The sequence below is a fragment of the Crocodylus porosus genome, unplaced genomic scaffold, assembly GCF_001723895.1.
Source record: "Crocodylus porosus isolate Cpor-Errol unplaced genomic scaffold, CroPor_comp1, whole genome shotgun sequence".
Classification (NCBI taxonomy): Eukaryota; Metazoa; Chordata; order Crocodylia; family Crocodylidae; genus Crocodylus; species Crocodylus porosus.
This window is the reverse complement of record NW_017728950.1, coordinates 7,803,520-7,827,987: the sequence shown is the minus strand read 5'-3', so window position 1 is coordinate 7,827,987 and position 24,468 is coordinate 7,803,520. Positions and strand designations below refer to the sequence as shown.

General features: G+C 39.3%; 1 protein-coding gene across 5 annotated transcripts in view; it reads right to left on the bottom strand.

Annotated features, from left to right (window-relative positions):
* Positions 1 to 24,086, bottom strand: part of SYK (spleen associated tyrosine kinase) — an 87,788-nt gene extending 63,702 nt beyond the window's left edge. Inside the window, exon 1 of one of the 5 annotated variants that reach the window (XM_019555248.1) lies at positions 23,955 to 24,086. The gene's annotated coding sequence lies outside the window, so the exon portion shown is untranslated. Of the gene's footprint in view, positions 1 to 10,302; positions 10,326 to 19,750; positions 19,790 to 23,346; positions 23,502 to 23,954 lie in introns of those variants that run through there. The other 4 variants (XM_019555244.1, XM_019555247.1, XM_019555245.1 and 1 more) reach the window with 4 other exon arrangements.
* Positions 24,087 to 24,468: the final 382 nt, after the last annotated feature.

Sequence of the window (24,468 nt, the reverse complement as noted above, 5' to 3'; positions counted from 1 at the left end):
ATCATTCTACATGCTTTCCTATTGAAGTAGATCATACCCTACACAAAAGGTATTGTTTCAGGTTTCGTCATAACCATGCTTTTATCTACAGTAACAGTTTGTACTGACTGCATCTATCTCAGGATGCTTTTGAACAGATGTTCTGATGCATTCTAGTGCCTTTCACAGAACTTCAGACCTCCAGGCTTTTACCTGTTCCAGGCCTGCTTTACGGTCTCCAAAATAAAGCTCTTGCATTTTCTGAGGGATGCCCTCAGCCTACCAAGGGGCAGGGCATCTGCAGGGCCCTAAGTGAAGAAGAGGCCCAGTTGTGCTTATTTTACATATTATAATTATTGAGCCAAAAAAGTAATATACATTTTTTTTCTTTAGCTGGGGGCCTATAAGTTTGTTTGCTTAGGGCCCACTACAGGGTTAATCCATCCCTGCCAAGGGGTGCCTTGAGACTAAAAGGTTGAAAAGCAAATGCACTCTTTGGACAGTGCAGTGATATATGCAACATCCCTAACAGTGAATATGTGAAGTCACCCTGACACCCTGATATAATGCACTTAGCTGACACATTTTGGATAATAAATATTTAAAAGCTGATATCTTCATGAGCTTTACAGCACTGGAATATTTCAACAGTATATTTCCTACCCACTTTAGCTGGTTACATTTTGGTTATATTCTTTACTACTATAACATGCAAACTATACTACAGAAAATGACATGCGGCATGAAAAAAACCAAAACACCTAAGGATAAAATAAAGGGCCTTGAAGATAAATAAGAAAAATATGGTAAATTTTCATTTTATTTGGGGTTTAAACCATATAAAACACATGCATCTTGCTATTTATGTAATTTAATTTATAATAGGTTGAAGTATACAAAAAAGTATAAGTAAAATATATGTATACTATAGATTTTTCACTTGTTACAAAGAGTTTTGGGTCAGATTAAAGAATATGCTTTACTATTATCATTCTAAAGTGTTGACGAGCAAGATTTAATTTCTTGAAAACAAGTCTCTAAAAGGACAATTGTTTTACCTAGAACAAATCTTTGAAATTGGAGAAGATACTCATCGTCCCAATCACCCTCAGGGGATTTTAGTTCCATTAGTGCTAATAAATTTCCAAGAATAACTTCTGCTCATAAATTTCTTTGATCTGGTTGTAAGATGCTTATCAGAAGGCATCAAACCCCTGTGTGTATTGCCATTAAAGTAAACTAAACACAAACCATTAAAAATTAAGAGAAAGTCAAATAATCAGCTACATAAAATAATAGAAGCATAGGAACATAGAGAAAGCTAGACAGCATCAAACACATTCCATGCTGACAAAAACTGAGGTCCTGATTTGTCAGAGGAATGAGGGAAACTAAACTAAACTAGAGCTAATACAAATGTACAAGAAATATACAAATATATACAACTGTAGAGGGGGAGAAACCCTCCACCCTCAGGAAGTAGGTCAACTGAAATGAACAGGGCAACCAACAATACTCTGAGACCTCCTAATAAAGGAGGTTCCATGAAAGAATCTGGCTTCTTCCACCTTAAATCACTGATTAAAAAGATGAAAATCAAACCCACCCCAGGGGACTAAAACAGATGGAGTGATGAACAGGGCAACAAGAATCATTTAAGTAGTTTGACTACAGATTTCAAGCTACATATACCTCCAAGTGCCTTTCTATACTTGTAAAGTATGAGAAGTATGGAAGGCATATATTATTTTTGAACTCCAATGTGAAAATCACAGTAGGCAAGGATACTACTTAGACTGGTGCTGGAAGTTATCTGAAAGGAATATCAGATCTGCCAGTTCCTGATTTTACTAGTTCATAATCAAATCTCAGGTTTTTGGTCATGTGCTTTATTATGTTTAGGATATTCTTTCCTTCCCTCCCATGTGTAGTTGGCTTTGTTTTGTCATAAATATTTTTATTTATATCTTCATCAAAGGAATATGTCAACTGCTATAGATAACATAAGCCCTCTCTCCCCCCAAAAGCATAACAATCTCAACAACCCAACATACAGGATACGTAAGTTTCATTATGAAACTACCAGCTGAAGATACCATCTGATCTAGATTGTTCCCACTTCAACTCCTCACATGGGGGGTGACAATCAATGAACGGAACTCTCATCTATCCTCCATAGGGTAACATTTATAAAAGTCAAGGGACTAAAATGTTTTAAAGAAGCCAACATTTTTCCAGTAAAGATAATGGGTGTTAATTACAGCTTTGCTTTAGCTGTCCAAACATTTTTTGTATTAATGTCCACAGACACTTTCTTTGTAAAAATAATAGGGCTACTTAATATTCAGCATAGCAAATGTCATTCTATGTACACATATGCCTACATTATATCAGTGATTTTCAACTTTTTTTCACTTGTGGACCCCTAAAAAAAACTTTGAATGGAGGTGCAGACCCCTCTGAATTATAAATGTGGATAGTCACATACTCTTGATTGATTATAATTATCTTTTGCAGACCCCTTAGACATAGTCTGCAGACCACAAGTTGCAAACCACTGCATTGCATATAACCTTACTTAAATTCGCTCTTTAAAGCGCACACAGTATAATTTTAGACATCGTTTACTGCTAAAGGAAGTTAACAAGAGAAAATTCTTGGACCTTTGTTGAACACTAAAATAGTGAATGCCTAAGCAATTACTACTTAGTGTCACAAAGTTTATGCAATATGTTCTCCCATCAGTGCTGCTGACATACAAAGCTATTTACTTCCTATTTTAAAGAAGCCCATTATAATCTGGCTAGCTGGAATTTTTGTTATTTGAATGAGACAGCTAATTAGGGCTCAGTGCAAATGGCACTGCTGCTTTTGGCTGGGACAGAGAGCACTCCGAGGTGTTAATTTGTGGCTTGTGAATGTTTTTTATTCTTGAAGTACTAACTCATGAAATGGGGGCTGCATTTCTGGGACACCCTTGACTACTTTCTCACAATAGAAGCAAGTGTTCCAACAGTATTCAAGAGTACTTACTAGGATGTATATTTTATCTACAGAGTCCACCTACTTCCCAGTGGCATAGGCCTGTTTGGATCCCAAAATTAGATGTTCCTCCATCTAAATCCTTGCAGGTGAGAAGGGGAGGGAGTTCAATTTGCTGGGCATTCTTAGAGTATAACTATCACAGGGTAAGGCCTCTCACAAAACATAGTTATGGATGCTGCTTTCTTTTTAAACACGGCCAGAGAAGGGGAAGGAAATGGCAATGGTGCCGTTGCTTCTGCATTTTACTTTGAAATGTCGCTAGATAAAACACACAAACAGGCTAGGAAGCCAAAACAACAGTTGGGATCTCCCGTGCACTGACCACTAGACCACAGTCTTGTTATTTCTTTGGCTCACTCATATTTTCTCTCTGTTCCAGAGAACCCTGAATTCTTTGCTGCATGGTCACAGCTTCATCAGGAAGCGTGGGGAGTCACCCAATAAAATTAGCATGGTCTGCTGGTTAGGGCACTCTTCTGCAAGACAAAGAGATACAGGTTTGAAACCCCTCAGTCTGAGCAGGGTGTAGGACCCAGGTTTCTCACTTACTTGGAAAGTGTTCCAACCACCCAGCAGTAAAATGTGGAGAAGGTGGAGGCCATGTTCCACTCTCTCCTTCCATGTTTCAAAAGAAAATAATGACTCACTACCATTTTCTCTAGTTCTGGTTTGAGAGAGAAGCGTGATGCTCCTGCGTTACTTGGAAACAAAGGTTGTAGGAGTATTTACATACTTATAGTCAGGGAAAAAAGCTATTTTTCCTACACTAGAAACTGAAACTTTGGGGTCAACTTTTATGCAGCTTCAATTTATGATTGGAGCAACAAGGTATATTTAAATGAAGGAAACACAGAAAGAAAAAAAACCCTAAACACACAAACCAGTCAACTATCAACACATGCTTCCCTCCCTGGAGAGAAGATTAGAGAATAAACAATATGTGGCAGGTATGGAGTTATGCTGCTTAATTCTGTTCAGAAAGGCACTCTCACACCATGGTGACCAGGGAAATGAACGCTTTGTAGTAACCTGGTTAAAAGTGAATAGAATGGGCCTTCCTTGGACTGCCCTGCCAACAGACTCTACTAGTTATTTTCTTGCTGCTATATACTAACATTGTCATATTCTTGATGGTGGAGCAAGCAGCATGCCTATTTCTAGCAGCTGGAGTACTGGGAAATGTTCTTTTTGTGCTGCTGCCATCAAATAAAGGCTCTTTTTATTTTTTTCTGGATCCCATGCAGCACCAAATACGTTATAAGTTACAAAGCTAGCCTGATTCACAGGTAATTGCTTGAGATTCATGTGGAACTTCTGAGTTTATATGAACTGGGAAGTAAAACACAGGTTTGAGGAGTATTTACCCAAGTAAACAAATCCTACCAGTCTGGTTCACCAAAAACCAGTTCAACATGGAAACCTAAATTGATTTCACATGGCCTGGTCAGACACCTAGGTAATAATCCTTGCAGTTTCTGAGGAAAAGCCAAACATTTATGCATGTTACTTGGCTGCCACTTTACACATAAAGTAAAATTAATATATATAATTTCAGGGCCCTTTGAACATTCTTTTTTTTTTTTTTAATAAAACCAGCACAGATTCAGCATGATGTATGGAAAATTACTGTAGTTTAATTTACTCAGTTTGATAGTACCACATATTATTGTTACAGAATCAATAAAAGTCTTAAAATTAAATAAAAACCAGGACAATACTTTCATGCTTTCGGCTGGAAATTTCAACTGTCAACATATAAAATTAACATAACTGTATCAGCATTGCATGTTCTCAATTACTGTTATTTCTTAGTCCGCATGCAGCTCCATTTCAAAGTTTTAGTAACTACATCCTAATCAATATTCAGGTTGATTTGTTTTTAACACCTTTAAAGGCCCTTGCAGTGAAGATGGCTACAAGTTACCTACAAAGGTATTAGAAAAGTGCTAGCTGTCTTCCGCTGCGTTAATTTAGTCACTGCATTGCTTTCTTCTTTAGATAAAGATGATTATGTATATAGGTTGTATGTAAGGAATGGGCTTTAAAATAAACTGAAGGAGAGATTCTCCCATTCACTTTGACCGGTTTGAGTAAAATCCAAAATAGCACAGCAGCTTGAGTTTGGCATTCAAGTTATCTCAATTTAACTAAGAAAAGAATTTAAAAAAAAATTAACCAAAAAAGAACTAAATAGAGATATGTAACCTGTCCCTACTAATATACAAATACAACACTATATCTTGCTATCTTATTGGCCTTTTTGCAGGGTTGCAGGAAAATATATTGTTTCATTTTAAGCTGTATAATTTTATCACAAAGCATCTTTGAGGAGTTGAGAAGAAAAGATTAGTTGCCCTACAAGAGGCAACGAGCAGCCTTCAGACCCTCCAGAGAACGTGAATTTTTGGGCTATGCAGTTATACCCTAACTTGATTTCTCCTTGGGTATCCAACTTCAGAAACGACATTAGATATTATAGAAGTTCTTATGGCTGCAGTTATTATGGCTGCCAAACAATATGCTGTCCTTAAACAGAAAGGGGACGGGTGTTAGGCAGAAAAAATTCTCTCTTTCCCATTTAAAAATGGTCTCCTCATTTAGGCTAAGCTCAGGTGATCTCTCTTAACCCAATTCTGGCTTAGATACATAGTAAAGGTTATACCATCACAAAGAGGAAGATGGACCAATCGCCAGTTGATTAGAAAAACAAGAGGGAGGGAACTATTCCATAGGACTTTCTCCCTCATTGTGCCACCCCTGCAGCTCTTTGCAGAAAGCCAATAATTTTGAATAATTGTCCTGATGTAGAGTCATATCCTTGTCATTTTATATTCTTGCCAGGTCATAAGTCCCTAAAAATTATGTTTTGGCTAGGTTTCCTATATGATTAAATATATAAGTTTACAGCAAACAGTATTTGAAACAGGAAGTTTCTTGTAACCAATCTTCTGTGAAATGCTCTTGTGGGATTTCGTTTACAATTTAGAGGTGCACTGAGACATCGGTCCAATATCAGATCAGCACCAATATAAAAAAAATTTACTGTGTCGAAAATTGGCTGAATGTGGCCAATAATTTGGCCGATAAATGCCTATGCATGTGTGCAGTGAGGAGCACAGCCTGGCAGCTTGGAGCTGCGTGCAGCTGGTAAGTTTGTTATGGTGAAAGGGGAGGGGGAGGGGCATGAGGGAGCAGATCAAGGCCGCAGCAGAGAAGGAGGGAGTGTAGCAGGGTCTTGGGTAGATGCTGCCCTGCTGGGGCAGGGCAGGGTCTGGGACAGAGTCGTGGCTTGTCCGGGAATTGTGGGGAGGCAGCTCTCACTGCTGCGTGCACCCCAGCAGGGCATGGGGGTGTGTGGGGGGAGGGCATATGCCCCCAGATCTGTGCAGGGCAGGGTGGGCTGCACCCCTATTAAAATTCAAAAAACATTATTCACGCAGCATCATAAGCCTGCTGCTTTTCTGAATTTAGATATTTCTGTCCATAGATGTAACAGTTTAACAACACTTTCTGTTTCCTCCTGCAGCTAGTGGACACTCAAAAGCCTCACATTTAACCAAAAGGCAGCTGCAAAAGTGTCTGCAGCACTGTGAATGGGAGGTGAGAGAGCAAGGACTCACTCCTGGAGACAAGGGGTTATTTTTCACTTTTTTACATGTCATGAAGATAGTTAAAGCACAAAGAAATAAAATGCCGGAACCCTTACTCAAATTTAGCTGCACTTTAATACACAAGTATTCTCATTTCTGTGTAGCTCATCATGGCATAAGATAGTACTCAACATTATAGGGTGTTTTTACAGGGAAAAATATTAGAGGGAATATGAGAGAGAAAAAGGCACCATAGTACATGTCATAGATATATAATGTGTGCTAAGAATGCCAAATGTAATCTGTGGAGTCAACAAGATGTCCCTTAACCTGCCCTCCTCATTAACCAGCACACAAAGGACCAAACTATCATCAACGGCATCTTACATAGTCAACTCAAATAAGAAACAGTCTACTATTGTGAAGAATGTGTGGTTAAGTGGTAGTAGCTGTACAAATGTGGCTTATCTGCTAAGACAGTGAATGCACAATATGGATGAGAGCAGAGGGTTATGGCCAAAATATTCATTATTACTTGAACTACAGGATTCTATATCTGAGAATGCTGAGGGAAATGAAAACTGTGAACAAAGTTGACTGACTGCAAAAGTTACCTATTGTGCCACCAGCTCTACAACCATGAAGGTTTCTTATCAAGGAAGATGCAAATAGAAGTAAATACGATGGCTGTTTTACACTGTTATAAAAATATGTAAATATATATAGGAAAAGTAGCTGGCTGGCACACTTCCAAAGAGGTAGTGAGTGTTGCCAAGCATCAGTACTCCTACCATAAGACAAAGCTAAAACATTTTACCCGCAAAGCACCTAATCTGAAGTATTTAGAGAAGAAGACCTTTGCTCATAAATGAGGAAGAAGCTTAGAATATAAATTACGGAAGAATTTACTTAGCTGGAAGGAGTTTCCAAGGAGGTAAAATGACAGTAATCATCCCGTTGTTGTCATGTTCTTCATTTATTACATCCACCTGATATTTCTCATTTTACTTGCAATGGATGCAATGTAAATACTACTATAATATCAATAGTAAATAATAATGTGAACATCAGAATCAGGAAAAGGAAACAGTAATGCTTAAGGAAGCCTGGGAACAGGAGGTTATTCTTGTACACTAACCATAATTGCCAGAGTAAAGAAATTGATGCAAAAGTAAAAGATGTTGGCTATGTGGTTACAAGGCGAGGTCCTGATAAAGGTCTGCAACTAATCTGACTGGGGTAAATTTATGTCTGTTCTTTGTTTTTAATATAATACCCAGGAATAATGCACTCAGATTGAGGAAAATGAAAATTTAGGCTGAGTAATCTAAAAAACAAGACACAAGTTGCTGTAAAAAAATCTGCCAAAGAACTGGCTGAACCCATTTCTTGGCACAATTAAAACTAGACTAGACAAAATAATGAATGCACACTCAAAGGAACAGTCATTCCTAAGCAAATAATGATCTTATATCTCTGTTCAACTTCTAACTTCTATAACTTTAGGATTATCTGTTGAAGATAAATGTGACCTGCATCGATTGAGTACTATGACTGCCTCCCGCATTGTTCCTTCAGAGCAATTCCACACTGATTTTTTAAGACTTTATTAATAGAAAGAAGGAAATTAGTACATGTAAACCAAATTTCTACTTGGTATACTTAAAAAGAAAAACTAGCTTATTAGCAAACTAGACTCCAGTTTTTCTAACAAATGATGGCATATTTTATCCTAATGTAATGCTCATCAGTGCTAAAAGGAATTATGCATGCATAGAAAGAAACATGCAACTATTTTGTTGGCACTAGCTTCAATAAGTAATTATATCTGTGAATAGCATAGTTTGACAATTATATTTAACCCACAGAATACTTCATATCATTGCAAATTGGGTCAGTTATCTTAGAGGAACTATAAACACATTTTTTTTTTCCACACTGAAAGCAGATGTATACATGTCTACTGCATTTATACACTCGGTAGATGTAAAATATGAACAATTTTCATTTCTTATCTTCAAAAAAATGTTAACATGACACCTCAAGTTTAGAAACTTTTCTGTGTCCACATTTAGAGTACAGTCTTAATTCATTAGATTGCAGTGAAATGTTCATTTTTACCTGCTGGCTATTAAAGTGAAAATTTTATTTTCATTGGAGCCTGGGGAAAGGAATTTTTATGAGGCTATTATGCAAAAATCAAGGAAGAACATAGCAACTGTTTAACAATATATAGTTGAAGAGAGGAAGTCAAGCAGAACCCTGTTTTAAACCAAAAGTTGAGTTTATTGTGCAATGTGGAATTTGGAAAACTTTCCTGTGTATTGCAAAAATTCCCAGAGACTCTTTAATGATCTGAAACAATCAGGACTTTGACTTTTATTCCATATGCAACAGACAGCACCCCACTGTTGTCACTAAGACTGGTTTGGTATTCACTCAAAGTGATGCACAGAGGATCACCAACATATTTCCTGTGCCACACTGGTTTTCTTTGGAGAATTGCCAGCACTATATACCCTAGCCAAAAAGCAGCATGCCTCTAAGCCTCACTCCATGCTCTACCAGCCATTTCAATTCTGTAGCACCTTTTTTCATTCTGGTTTTACTTCTCTTTTTAGCAGTAAAGCTAATTTCCCTGTGGTGATAAATGAGTCTTTTGCATAACAAAATGTAGTTTCTCTGACCATGCCACACTGTTTGATCGCCCTGAGGATTAAATTGTTGTATCTGACTCTAGTGTCACTTAACTTCATTTATTAAGGTTTCATTACCTATGATTAATCACTGCTGCAACTTGTACATCAAATTCTAAAACACACCTTTGTTGGCTTTCAATTGCTCTGCACACTGCCTTCTGCACTGCTGATAGTTACATTCTATATATGGATCTACTTTCTTAAAGCAAACTTCATTTTCATTGCAGTTTCACTGCTCTGTCCCCTAATATAAATCTCAAAAGCATCTGGTTTGGTGTACTTTGACTACATATTTTATATTTTACAAAAATTTGGTTTAAATTACTTTTACTCATTCTTGAATTCCCTGGCTTTCCAGTGATTGCTTTTTTTTTTTTTTAAATAACTACACTGTTTATATAAGATTTTTTTTTAAAATCTTTAAGCCATTGAGATTGTATTCTTGAACAAAATGCCAGTTTAATTAAATTCTGGTCCAGGCCCAGCTATAATATGTGTGTTGACCTATAGGTACTAAAGAACTTATTGTATCAATACCTAAACTAAGAGCCCAATCCTCACTGAAGCAAGAGGGAGCTTTGAAATTCACCTTATGGGAAGTAGGTGATAGTGTAGAGTGATCTCACATCACTTATATTTGGGCCTTCTTAGCTTTACCGAAAACAGTGTTTTACCTCTATTTTATAATAAACATATAATTAAAGCAGCTTAAAAACCATGAATTTTATTTTAAAAATAGTGTTCCTTTTATTTGCCTTCTGGTGTTGGAGATTTTAGGGCCCGCATTTTCAAGGTTTTTTCACAACAAAAATGAAGGCCAGAAACATTGTTTTTATTGTAAGTGACAGATAAGATTCTGGCAAAGCAAAGTGACTCTAAGATCTGAAGCTTTAAGAGAAAATATCAATTATCACAAGACTTGGCAACAATAATGCTATCCCTACTGCTAGGAGGGTGAATGGTTGGTCCAAGAGAAGAGATTGCCTCACCTTACAAATCTTGTCTCTATGAAAACACTGCAACAGTACTGGAAAAAAAAAAATCAAGGATTTCATTTATTTTGAAGTTCTTTTAGTCTGACAGCAGTAGTTATAAACATGAACTGTATTTTGCTAATGCTGCTTTTAACTTCACTTTTAATTCTCTTGTGCTGATGGTGGGAGAGAGGAACAAAACTCTTCTTCTCCATCCCTCTTTTTAATGCCAAAACTGGGCCAAGTGAATCACTCAGTTTCCTCCACAAGACCATTCTCAGCAGACTTTCCAGCATCCTTCTAATTGTTTGACACAATGTGCTTTCCACTTGAAAACTTAGCCATGGATCCTTTAATCAGACAGCTACTGACAAAATAGACAGTAGCCTAAGAAAGGTTATGGCTCTATAAACGAGTTAGTCTATAAGGGTCCCCGTAGACATGCTGCTGGACTGCTCTGATGCTCTGGAATTAAAGTGTGTTGGAACAGACTCAATTAATGGAGTCTGCTGGAGCACAGTAATTACCGTGCTCCAGTGGCTTCCCACATCTTGTGTATTAGCAGTCCCACACTTAAAAATGGCAGCACGGCCACCTGAACTAGAGCTCTAGCTCAAATAAGCTCTAGTTCAAGTGCCTCCACTACCATTTTGAAGCACGGGGACACTAGTACACAAGATGCTCCAGCGCTTTAATTAGAGCAGCTCCTGGAACTGCTCTAAAGCACACCTCCCACCCCCCAGATCACGTGTAGAAGTGCCCTAAGGTACCACACTCTCCTGCCTTCTACCTAACTTCTGACTAAGATGGTGAACTGCCTGCCTCAGTTCCTTGAAGGAAAGAATGTTATTGGAAAACAGCTTGGCATCTTTGAAGCACACGATATGATGATGTTTCTTTGATTATATTTTTCAGGAGAAAGATGGGGAGCCTAACACTGACTTCTACATCTAAGTTAATTGCTTCTGCTATCTAAAGAGAAAAAAAATTATTTAGTGGTTACCAAATCATGCTTTACCTTCTGCCCAGGGAACACCTTTGCTGCTGTGGATATAGATACTGCCTCTGGAAGAAAGATGACTTTTGTCAAAGCAAACATTTTAGCTATGAAACAGATTGTATCATTTGGATGGAAGGATGTTCTCTTATAGGCAAAATGATTTTTAATGCCTAGTACCCAGACTCGCATCTTACTACTTAGAACCCAATGACGATTTTGCTACAGCTGAGTTGGGGCAGGGGGCGGGTCTCTCTTGTAAACTCCACTGTGTTCAATACTGCTCACTGCTTTTGTCCTTAAAAGTGTTTTGTTAGTGTGATGTGCACTGATGTAACAAGTATGCCAAACATGCCAGCAAGACAAAGATTTTGAAAGGTCTTGATTCTAGATGCAGTGAAAAGTTTGAGTAACTACACTGAGAAGGGAATGGATTTACACATAAAGAAATTTTAATTGATACCAATCCATAGTTCTACAGTTGGCAGTAATAATGACAGCCAGCATGGCTTTTGTCATGGGTAGAGTCACGTCTGACTAACCTCATCTCTTTCTACGACCGGGTTACTCACTACCTGGGTGAGAGAGATGAGGTCGACGGCATTTACTTGGACTTTAAGAAGGCCTTTGACTTGGTGTCCCATAAGGCTCTCAAGGTAAAACTAGGAGACTACAGGCTCAACAGTTCAGCGGTCAGATGGGTGGGAAACTGTCTGTGGGACTGGACCTAGGAAGGTGGCTAGGGAGGTTCCCCAGGGTTCGGTACTTGGACCTGTACTTTTCAACATCTACATCAGTGATCTGGATGTGAGGGTGAAAAGCATACTGGCAAAGTTTGCTGATGACACTAAGCTTTAGGGAAGTGCAGGCATGCCTCAGGGTAGGCTGATAATCCAAGCAGACTTAGACAGATTAGTTAAATGAGTGGACCAGAACCAGATGCTGTTCTACACTGAGAAGCATGAAGTATTCCATCTGGGGAGGAAAAATCCATAACTTACTTACAGGCTCGGTGGTGCTACGCTAGCTAGCACCACAGCTGAAAGGGACCTGGGGGTCATAATGGTCAGTGTGATCCTACAGTTAGCAGAGCAAACAATATGCTGGCATGCACCAACCAATACATCTCACACAAAACTAAGGAGGTTATTCTCCCATTCTACTTGGCACTGGTGAGGCCGCAGCTGGAATACTGCATCCAGTTTTGGGTGCCACACTTCAAGAAGGATGTGAAGAAGTTTGAAAGAGTCCAGAGAAGAGCCACACACATAACTTAAGGCCTGAAGAGCAAGTCATATGAAGAAAGGCTGACAGATATGGGACTGTTCAGCCTAGAAAAGAGAAGACCTTGGGGGGATTTGCTTAGAAATATATCAGAGGAGAGCTTCAGGGACCAGGTGAACAAATATATCAGAGGAGAGCTTCAGGGACCAGGTGAACAAGTATTGACCAAAGCGCCCCAGAGGAAAACCAGGAGCAACGGTCATAAACTTCTAGAAGAAGGTTTCAGACAGGATATAAGTAAAAACTTCTTTACAGTTTATGTGACCAGACTCTGGAATTGACTCCCAGTTGGGGTGATGCAGGCACCTACCCTGGATAGACTGGATGCACACCTTGCTGGGGTTATTTGATGCCAGCAGTCTTTCCTGCCCAACAAGGGGGCTGGACCTGATGATCTCACAAGGTCCCTTCCAGCTCTAAACATCTGTGAATCTGTGAATGTCTACTGACTCCAGTGTCATGCTAACAGTGCTAACAAAGTCTGTATTCAGAAGCAGTTATGGAATGAAGTCCTGGAGCCAACAGCCACCTCTAAATACTTAGGGAATTATTGAACTGATTTACAGAATGCACAAGCAAGGATTTTTGTGGTATCTTTTGCCCATTTTTTTGTCTTGAATGGAGTGTCTCTTGAGGAAAATTAGTAAATCTCATGTTTCAATCTTGCTCCTAAAGTTATACAAAATTACTACTGATTTTAAAGGAAACTGCATCAGTTTGAATAAGACCTAATCCACAGTCCAGAAAAATCACCAAGAAATTTTCCATTGAAACTTTCCATTAATCACCAAGAAACTTCCTTCATATACATATGTCCATCCAGCAAATATATACTGTATTTACTCAAATATAAGGTGACCCAGATTAGACGATGACCCCCTAAGATTTAGATTCTATGTATAGAAATCTTAAAAAATGGATATAATTTTCCAGATATAGAAAATGGATATAATTTTCCATATATATTTTTGGAGGTTTGTCATGAATTTGTCCCTCTCCTACTGCTACAGCAGGGAAAATAAATCTGGAGTGGTCAAGTAGCCTTTCTTTCCCCTACAGGCCCTTCTTCCCCACCCCTCATTCCAATGTCAGATGCTGCTTTCTCTGAGCACATAGAAGTAAGAAAGTGAGAAGCAAATTTAAAATAACTGACCTTAAAATAAATATAGCTGTAGTAATTTGTATGCAGTACCCATAGACTTAGTTCATCCAGAATTCATACATTTTTTCTGAAAATGCTGCAAATTTTAGTACAGCTACTCCATAAACACACTCTTAAGTCACACTTTGGCACCTACTTATGTATAGAACAAATGATGCATGATATTAGTCCAAAGCCAAAGGACACAACATTTACCATGTGGTTCATTGAGCTGGGGACCAGCAAAGTGAGCAGCATGTCAAGCCATGGTGACCGCACAGCTCAGTACTGCTCAGTATGTGTGTGTATTTCAGATATGCCCCCTCAAAAAGGCAACCTGGTCTGGCTTCACCTCATGGAGGGTGGGGCCACACTAATCATATGCACCAGGCTGAGAGAGGGTGTGATGAAGGGACTCTGGGTGAACTGTTTAGGACCCCATTTGGTGATGTCTGCTGCTTACTTAGGGCTGGTGAAAAAACAGGAATAATTGGAAATGGGAAAGAGAGGCACAGCTCAGCTGTGGGAGTGAAGAAGTCAGAATGTATTTAATGTAGTGGCTCACCATGACTTTTGAAAAGCAGTGTTGCTGAGGAGGACTGCACTCAACGGGCACTGCTATATATCTTATTCACTAACCTATTCTTCCCTTCAGAAGTGGAACAGATCCTAGCCAGACCCCAGCTATACAGGGAATAAAGGAGCTTTTCAGTCCTGATATTTCTCAGCTTCTGGCTCCTGTGGGGAACCAGTAGCTGAGCTGAGCTGTGACGGGGAGGGGGGGGCAAGGGGCCTGAGAGCTACCTTGTCCTGGTGCTGCTCAGTTCCCAGCTCCTGGAGGGAGCCAGGAGCCAAGCAGGACCAGGACCAGGGGAGTTCCCCATGCCCTGTGGCTTCCTAGTGTTGGGGCTGAGCCTGGTCAGCATCTACACATGTGTTACTGCACAGTATCTATTCCACAGTTAGTTTACTACCTGTATTTACAGGTAGTAGTTAACTGCACAGTAGCCTAATTTACTGAGCAGTAAATGTACACACATGTAGACAGTGATGCTATACTGTGCATCAGACTAATCTACACAGTAAAGCCTCTTGTGTAGATATACCCGGTGTAACACAATTCCAGAGGTACTTTATCCATCTTTTGGATTGTCTTTTAGAGACAATCTAGGCTATAATTCAGAGGCTGTTGTGACAAACCAGGTGAGGACAAATCAGTAAAGATAAAATAAGAACTTTTACACAAATCTTGAATTAAAATTGATTCAAATATTTGTTTTCAGATTAACTATTTTTAAATCGTGTAATCCTGGATTTTCTCTTTATCCAGGAGAGACAGTATGCCTATAAGTCTGTTGTGAGTCAGGAATATTCAATTTCCATGACGACAAACCTTGGAATATTTTTAACCTGACTTCCCAAATTGAAGAAATCAAAATCAGAGCCCTGATCCTGGGTACCCCTCCCCCTACATGGTACTGTCTACAGTGAAAGTTGCAGGTCACAGTATCCTTCTGAAGAGCCTCAGCACTTTCCAGGCTCTGCTCTCAACCTGGATAACTATGCATGCCCTCCCTGTCTTGCTCATCACAATTTATAGATTTCAGCATGGACTCTAGGAGACTGGAACTAAGATGCCATCAACTCCAGAAACTGGATATTAAAAAGAGATCATATTAGAAGCAAAACAAAAGGGAGCTAAACACAAATCCTGTGTCAAAAATAAGAGACCCTTATCCTGAAACAAAACTGAAAGGACACTGTGGTGTCTGACAAGCATTTATGCCACTCTAAGTATAGGAACTGAGCCAGAACTGGTAGTGCATTTTACAATTTCCTTATATTATATAGCCTTAAATGGTCTGTTTAATTTCTGGTCAAATAAAGGGATTTGACAACAATTTTTAAACAAGCAGTAGTCATGTAAGACTTTTCAAAGCTGTCTAAAGGTTGTGGACTCCTTTGGGCAATTTTGAACATCTCAGCCTTATATTCTGGTCTAAAAGCTTTAAATGTTAATGGTGTTCCCAACTGCTAATCAAGTATTATCAGTCCACCACAATCACATGTCCTTAAGTGACTGAGACAAACATGCAGATTTAAAATGATGCATTTCAGTCATTTCACTGAAACAGGTTGTAAAAAATATTTCCCAAAGTCTTGAGTCTCACCAGAAGAATATACAACTAGCTTGGGTCTCTTGGAGAGCTTCATTATATAGCACTTATCTACAGTGGGACTTATATTCTCAGAGTATTCATATTGTAATAAGATAAAAATCAACAGGTATGAAAGCAGCAGAACTGGGGCCTTTCTTCATTCAGATATAGGCCACTGCATACAGAATCTGTAATCACAAGCATAATCTGAAAAATCTTGAAACACAAAACTAAGATGGGAATTACAGAAACAAATTAATCTCTTTTTTCTCAGCTTTTGGGACTGAGAGGATTGTAGCACACTGATATATTTCTGCTGAGTTACTTTAGTCTTAGAAATACTAGATGCTATCACTAGGAAATGGGTGAGGTTAGCTCCCACAGGCACAGAGACTGTTCAATTTATATATCTCTGCAGGCAATTATACAAGCTGAAGACTTCATTCCCAGAGAAAAAGGGAAGAAAAAGTAAAATATACTTTTTATTTTAATGGAAGGTGTGACATTGGCCGATAGTCCCTAAATTGCCCATATCAAAAGTTGATTTCTCAAGCAAAGCTGGCACTAAAGAAGAGGACGAGATTTTCCTCCAACAGTGGGCCAGTTCTTGACTTGGCTTTGCTAGCTATCCAGGACACCTAACGGAAAGGCAGGTTATGAGATAAAACATTACTAATGTGCATTAGCATAAGATCACCAGTATCCTAAACTAACAGAGTGAACACTTAGTATTTGTCCCCTCCAAGTACCATCCATCATCAAAGAAGAAATAGTTCAGCTAATATCTGACAGAATGTTTTATCTTGCCATCCAAAACAGTCTCATAAACAGAGGGACTTATAACATTCACTGAGTGACAGCCTGGATTAAACACATTATCCACTGCTCAAATCAAATTTACAGATCTAAGTTTTGAAGAAGCTATGAAAAAGGCAAATAACCCCTATCCCTTTTCCCCACACATAAGAAAACCTATTTGCAGCAGCAAGACCAGTGAAAACACTCCTGGCAAGGCCCATTAATCATCCTGGGCAGAAAGAGGATGCACCTGGTTTCACAGTATTCTGGGCCAATGGGCAATATTTCCCTAGCTTTTGCACTGATGTAAGAAGTAGCCAGGCTGCGAAAATACTTCATTTTCAAAAAATGTTCTCTTACACTGTGCTGCCTTTTGAGTGATATCAGATATTGTGTTGCAAAGTGATCTGAAAATGACTATCTAGTGCCCAATACACTAGCTATGGAACAATAGCTAGTACTGGCATCCCTTTGGGGTGCATTCTGTCCTACCTACTGGATATGGACCAGAGTATTATGGCTAGCCTGCACCTGTTACATGACCTTATCCCTATGATTCTTTGTCACTTTTCCAGAGCTGAACTGTGAAATTCTGCAACATCTCAGTGCTCTTTTTCACACAACCTTTAATCAATGACACACATAACATCCATCTGTACCATGTATGGACTAGTCATTTGTTCTTTTTCTCTTCTGGGGTGAGGGTGGTTTTGGATTTTTGTGTTACCAAGCCATCGTGATATCCTGATTCCACAGCTGCAACTTGCCAGAAAAAGCTATAATTGAAACTTGTTTCTAATGTAATGATGACCTATCCCCTTTTACCTTTGCTTGGACATATGCTCCTTTTACTGCACATAGAAGAATCTAGTACATAGTAAGGGGAAACTCATGCTCTTCATTTAAATGCATACTGGGATGATTAAAACCCTTACTACTCTTTCTGTCCATCCCCACTCAAGAAATCCAGTGTTCTCAGGCTGTCTCAGATCAGGGACTAGATCATTTAAAAGATATGTCACAGCTTGGATGAAGTGACATATATCTGAGAAATTACATTCTCTTGGTCTAATAGGTAGTCAACTCAATTATCTGATTTGCAAATATAACCCCTCACTTAAACATGCTATTATTTGCTTCACAGACCTCCTTGCAAAATGTACCTCATTAGATTCATGCATATCTAGTCTGACATGCAGTTAAATATTTTCTAAATTTGTAAACTAAACAAATGCTGTAATAGCGTTCATATTAACTCTAAAATGTGTCATAGCTCAACTAATAGACCTTAGAGGTAGGAAATTAAATTCAAAATTCACACCATCTTGTAAAAATCATTTTTTGAACTATGAGTATTAAACTGGCTCAATTCAAAATGACAATAACACCAAACCAAATTTTCAAAAGTGGGAGCACTTAGTGCATCCTTAAGTTTATGACTAATGGTAGGGTTGGAGTGGTGTTGTAAGAATTATGCCAGAAGCAAGATCTTCTCTCTCAGACTTGAGGAAGGGCACTCTGTGCCTAAAAGCTTATCCAACATCTCTCCCAACTATACAATTGGTCCAACAAAAACATTACTTAACTGGTGAGTGGAAATCACACTACTATATCATCTTATTTTCCAAACATAACTCCCACAACAGATTTTCAGTTTAAATTTGGCGTGACTACATACTTGTACAATATTGAAAAAATATCCATTCTAGGCTAACTTTTATTTGCAATTCACCAGTTTAAATTAAAAGCAACACTATCAAAGTCAACTCTAGAGTCATCCTCTTTCTCCGACAGTTTTAAATTCAGAGTAATTCCATTAAGTCGATAAAGCCACTAGATACTTGAAATGATATAACTAAAATCAAAATTTGCCTCCTAGTAATCAATGGTATAGATACTACACTAAATACCTTAAAGTCTGATTCTTCTCTCACTTTCACCATTTTAAACTGACAGCAACTGCACTGCCTTCTACATAGCTGTGGGCAGACTAGAGATATTTCATCTCACTTATTTGATCAATTTAACAGTTAAACAAGTAGTGTTAAAAAGTATAGTCATCTAGGCAGTGGTTCTCTGCTTTTTTAGACTCAAGGTACCCCTCCCTCATTAGACTCAAACCACCCCTCAGAAAATGCCAGCTCTTACCTTTTGGATTACAGAAAAATAACAGAATCACTCTTGCATTTCAAAGAACTCAGAAAGACCACAACACATCAAAATGTTTTTGAGACTACAGTTTCCCATTTAAAATCTCTGGATTTGTCTTGTAAATCATGTATAGATGCCTATATACCTAACAGTGCTTAATAATGAGTGGCACCCCATAGCAGCCTTAAAAGGATCTCATGGCACCCAAGGGTGCCACAGCACCTGGCTGAGAATCACACACAGTAATACTGCATCCTTAATGCTTTTCTTGCAGATCTGGCAATCATCTAATTCATTACATCTTACAACCTTGATGATCTCTTAAGTTCTCATTTCCATCCTCATGTTCTAAGCTACAGTTATATAAAAATCTATATTTTTATCTTCAGCTATAACCAGAAGAGCCATTTGACAGACAGTAGCTGGAAAAAACAAAGTAATCTTAATAAAATGTCTCCATCTAAACAGCACTCACTTTCTAATTTGAGTCTGCAGAAGTAAAGAAACTGAAGCTGAAACCTCAATTTTATATTCAATTAACTTTATATACACTTCATGGCACTCAAGTAAATTATTGCTATTGTTATTTTTAGTGATCACAAAGATGTTTCCTAGCATTCTGCTGAAGAGAAGAGGTGAAATGGATTTGTATGTGGACCCACAGGAAGGCAGTTTTCCTTGAGAACTTTCCTGGAAGCCCTACATTTATCCAATGCCTTCTTATCCCCAACCAGAGCTGACTGTATCTTTGGAAAGCAGACACTCCTCACAAAGAGCATTAGAATCACAAATTAAAGAATCCCATTTTTAAACCCCTTAGCATATAGCCCCTCACAGCTTTGCACACAGAGTATAAGAGCTGTGGACTGCTCACATGGTTTCCCTGCATCTTGCTCATGTTATTCTGCGTGCAGGACATTCAGTCTACATTACCTTGTGCTGGGGAAATCTAATCCCAGTGCACATGGGCATGATGAAGCACTATTTAAATAAAAAAAAAATGGAAGTTTCAACAAATTAATGCATTCTAATCAGCACCGGCCATAAATCAAGTGATAACAAAACTATGCTAGAGCAAAGTTGTTCTTTGAAATAGTGGAATACTCATAGAGTGGTGTAACTATATGCCAAATATGACCATTTCCCCATTGTACAAGACACTATAACTATTGTAGACTGAGCACAGCTTTAGAATCCAACAGCATCTGCGTTATATTTAAGAGTCTAAGATTCACCCTCCCTTCACAAACATATGTACATTTAACAACTAAGCTGGCAGTTCAATATGAGTATCTGTACAGGAAGTTATGACTTATTTTTAACTTTGAACCATGAACATTGAAGAGACCTTTCAGACTTTATATTGTACATTTATCGCACAAAGCAAGTGAGGCTCCCTTTTGAAACACATTGTTAATAATATATATATATACACACACACACACTTTCAACTTGATTTGCAGAATAATTGCTCAATTGTACAATTTATATGAACATGCAATATGTATTTAATGTTATTAATATAGGACATAATGCATATATAAATAATAATTATACATGATTACATTATAGTTGTTTTTTACAACAACATTTGGATAGATCTATTCAGGCCACCAATGCGTAATGATTTTTCTTGGTGGAGTCACTGCCAAAGAGACTAGATTTAGTTTCCATCGGGGGTAAAACTTCAGTTTTAAAAATTGTATGAAGCCAGGATGTATGTATTAGTTTTTTCTTTTCATAGTTTTTCTGATTAATTTTGTAGCGTCACATGTAAAGCAAATTAACCTTACCATTGGGGCTTAAAATACAGATAGGAAACACAGAAGTGAACTATCATTTTTCAATGACAATACTTTTGCAAGTCTGAAAGTATAATGCTAACAAAAGTACTGTAACTATGTAGTGTGTGCCTTTGGTATTCTACTATGCATACAGAGCATAAGGAAAAAGGGACCAATTCTGCAAGGTAATAAGTAATCTTTACTCTTAGCAGTAGTCACTGAGACTTTTCAAATTAAACTTGGATACTGGAAGACAAGTGGGTATTCTGTATAAATTCAGGCTAAGAAACTGAAAAGGAGGTTTTCAATAGTTCAAAAGAATGCATAACTGCAGGCAAATTTTTGTTGTAAAATTCATTTCCCTTTAATAAAATCATAGCTTTTCAAGAGCCAGATTTTGATGTGTGAGAACTCCAACATGAATTGTCCCACTGATTTAAAAAGGGCTACTAACATAAATAGGGGATTGTAGAATCAGGCTTAAATTGAAAAAAGAACCAGTCAAGCTTGACCTGATAAGAAAGGCATTTAAGACTTAAACTTGAGATGTGTGGGCTGCTTTGACCCCAAAGTAGTACAGCAATTTAGTGCATAAAGGGTTTCAGTAAAATCCTTCACCATAAAGAGCTCAGTTCTTTGCCTTATTTCATTAGAGGAGAGAAAAGAAATGGGTCTAAATTTCCAGTACTATTTATTTATATTCAAAGGGCCAAAGCTGTCAATTACTGTGCCTTGAATAAGTGCAAGGGAAGGGAGAATTTGAGCTAGATAGTCCACCTGTCCTTTGTAAACCAAATCCCAATGAAATCAATGTTAGTCTTTCCAATATCTTCAGATTTTGAAGCAGGACTTTAAAGCTAATGAAGAAAAATGAAATAAAAGTATAACATTTTAGAACACAAATGAAATCGGGTATGTTCCTCCCTTGCTGATTGCTCCATACCTCTGCAAAGGTCCTAGTCTCAATACAGGATATTGTGCGAGTGTTAGGAAGGAAAAGGAAATGTAATCTCCCTTTTAAAAATGAAGAGCATGATCCCTCTGACTTCAACGGCAGTTTGGCCACAGACTTTGAAAGCTTGGACCACTTATATAGCAAATCAGAAGAAAAAAGGATGGGATTAAAAATTGTCCATGTAGCTTGTGTTATCATTCGATTTACATATTTAAACTTTTTTCAAGTGAAACTTTACATACCAGTCTTCAAAAAAAAGTTATTTTGGAACCAGAGTAACTTTTTAAAAACACCTGCTAGCTGTTCCCCAAAATAACTTTCAGGGTTTTTTTCAAGACATTAGATCAAATTTTTCATTCAGCTATACCAACAGAACCACAATGGCTGGAAAATAGAAAGGTAACAGAGAGTAACTATTTACCTCTTTGATTTCATGGACATTACTACTATTTTTGAGAAAAACAAAGCTTGAAAGGTTTATAAAATACAATTTGGGATTTTAGAAGTTTCCAACTCAATTCAAAACTGCAGTAGATATTTACTTTAATTAGTTCAGCAATTTTGATGAACCTACACTGGTTTTAAATCTTTCCAAGTTGTTTTAAATATTCATAAGGCTTCTCTCCAAGCCATTCCCCCCTCCCCTGGAAGAAAACCGTCAAAATATAAATATACTGATGTCTCAAACTTCCTTATTTCTGTCTTTTATCAGTCTCAAGCTCAACAGAGGGCTGAGAAAGAGAAGTTGTTACAGTTCCTGTAAAAGTACCCGCTCAAAGTGCTTTTGGGCTGCAACAGTTTCTGACCATTTATCTCAGAGTCTGAGTATGGGGTCTGCTCTAATGGCCACACCACAAAATCAGACCCCAAAGGTCCAGAACATACAAGTCTTCTGTGTATGGCTTGTAGGACACTGTCCAAAATAAAGATTACTAACCGCAAGTATGAATGATCATGTAAATGGCTCCTTAAATGAGGGGAAAAATATAATCTTACAAGTGGTAGTTTTTTTCTTTTAAAAAAAAAAATCTACCTATAACTAGCCTAATTAAGGAATATGACATTGGGCTTGATCTTATTCCCAGTGGAGTCAGTACAAGCTGTGCCTAAGAAGCACTGCTAGACTGGGCCCAAAAGATGATGTCACCATGCTCAAGTGTCCTGAAATAACATTGTGTCACTCTTTGTTTGATGCCAGCATAAGGCTCTCTATCAAAGATGTTACCAAAATTTGTTTTTGTGTGTGTGTGTGTGTATATATATATGTATGGATGTATGTATAGTGATTTAGGCCTCTTGTATCTAATATGCTTTGTCACCTCTAACGCTATTCTACAGTCTTTCTTGGAAAAAAAATAAGGAAGTTTGCTAAAAAAAGAAAGAAAACAAATGTAACTAATGACCTTTTGTCAGGCTCCAAGAGAGCGAACTGGCACATTGCAATCACACTGCAATTAAATCACCCCTGCAAGCTCTGAACTTCATTTTGTATGCAGAGAGGACAGACGCACTCATTTGCTCCCATGCTCATTTCATTGCCCAAAGTTTCAAAACAGCTTTTCAAAGTGTTTTGCTTTCAAACCCACAAGCACATTTTCTGTTTTTGTGTGCGCCTTCCTAACCTGCATCTCCTTCTCCATGGATTTCATCTCATGTGGTTCTGGCCTGTTCGCTTGTCCCAATGTAACTACAGCATTCGCTGAATCACCGCAGGGTTTTGATTTGGTCAAAGGATCCCTGTGGATTCTCTCCCTATTATCTTCCCAACATTTTTTTTCCCCAAATGATACCTGAAAAATAATGGGGCGCAAGGTCTGTCGAGACGGTAGGAAGCCTGAAGCTGGCAGAAGGCAGACTTGGAGGACAGATGACTTGGAGGTGTAGCTGACGTGGGGGCGCATCCGTGGCGAAGGGCCAGAATCGGTGTCGCCGCGGAGAGACTTTGGCAAGGCTGGTGGGCGACAGCCACTGAAATGGTGCCTCCAAAGGGAACGAGGGTGCCAAACCCTCTGAGAGGCTTGGAAAGAGAGAGCGGATGCAGTGTTGCCATTGGGGGTCCCTGGTGTGTGGCCAGGACATGAAAAAAACCCCACATTTCTGCAGCTATCTAGTTGGTCTAATAAGACATACCGCCTCTTCCTCAAGTGTTTTGGATGCCTTTCCCTCTAGACAAGCAGCCCACACCCCAGGGCACGGGGAGGGCTGGGCAGGGTCCCATCCTTTCAAGGAGCCCTGGGCAGGGCGGGGAGCGGCACGAATGAACCGGCCCGGGCGCCTGGAGGAGCCCAGGCCCCCCGCGAGCCGCGGGCATGGGTTTGGGTGCAGCGGGGAGCCCGCGCGGCCCCGCCTCAATCCTCCCGGGGTCCCCGCTCCCTGCCTCCCCCTGCCCCGCTCTTACCTGGGCTCGGCTGAGGCGGGCGCGGGGCGAGGCTCCCGCCGCTGCGTCCCGGCCCCGCGCTCAGGGCGCCGGGAGACGCGGCTTCCTCGTTTCGCAGCCGCGGCCACTTCCTCCAGGCGGGCGCAGCTCGCACACTTCCTCCTGGGCACGGTCCGGCCCGGGCCCGGCCTGCGGGAGGGCACAGGGCTGCGGCGCCGGGGGTGGCGGCACCCCGGGGTGCCGCCTGCGTCCTGGGCGCGCCGGGAGAAGCGGGCCAGGGACTCGCGCACGGACCTGCGCGCACACAGGCGCACACCTGCATACACACGGGCACGCAAACATATGCGCACACGCACAAACGCGCATTCGACATATACTTACACACAAACACATACACACACACAAACACACGCACATACGTACACACAAACGCATACATACACACATTTACACACATAGGCACGCACACATGCATACACACAAACACATAGGTACACAGATCTACACACAAACACATACATACACAAACACATGC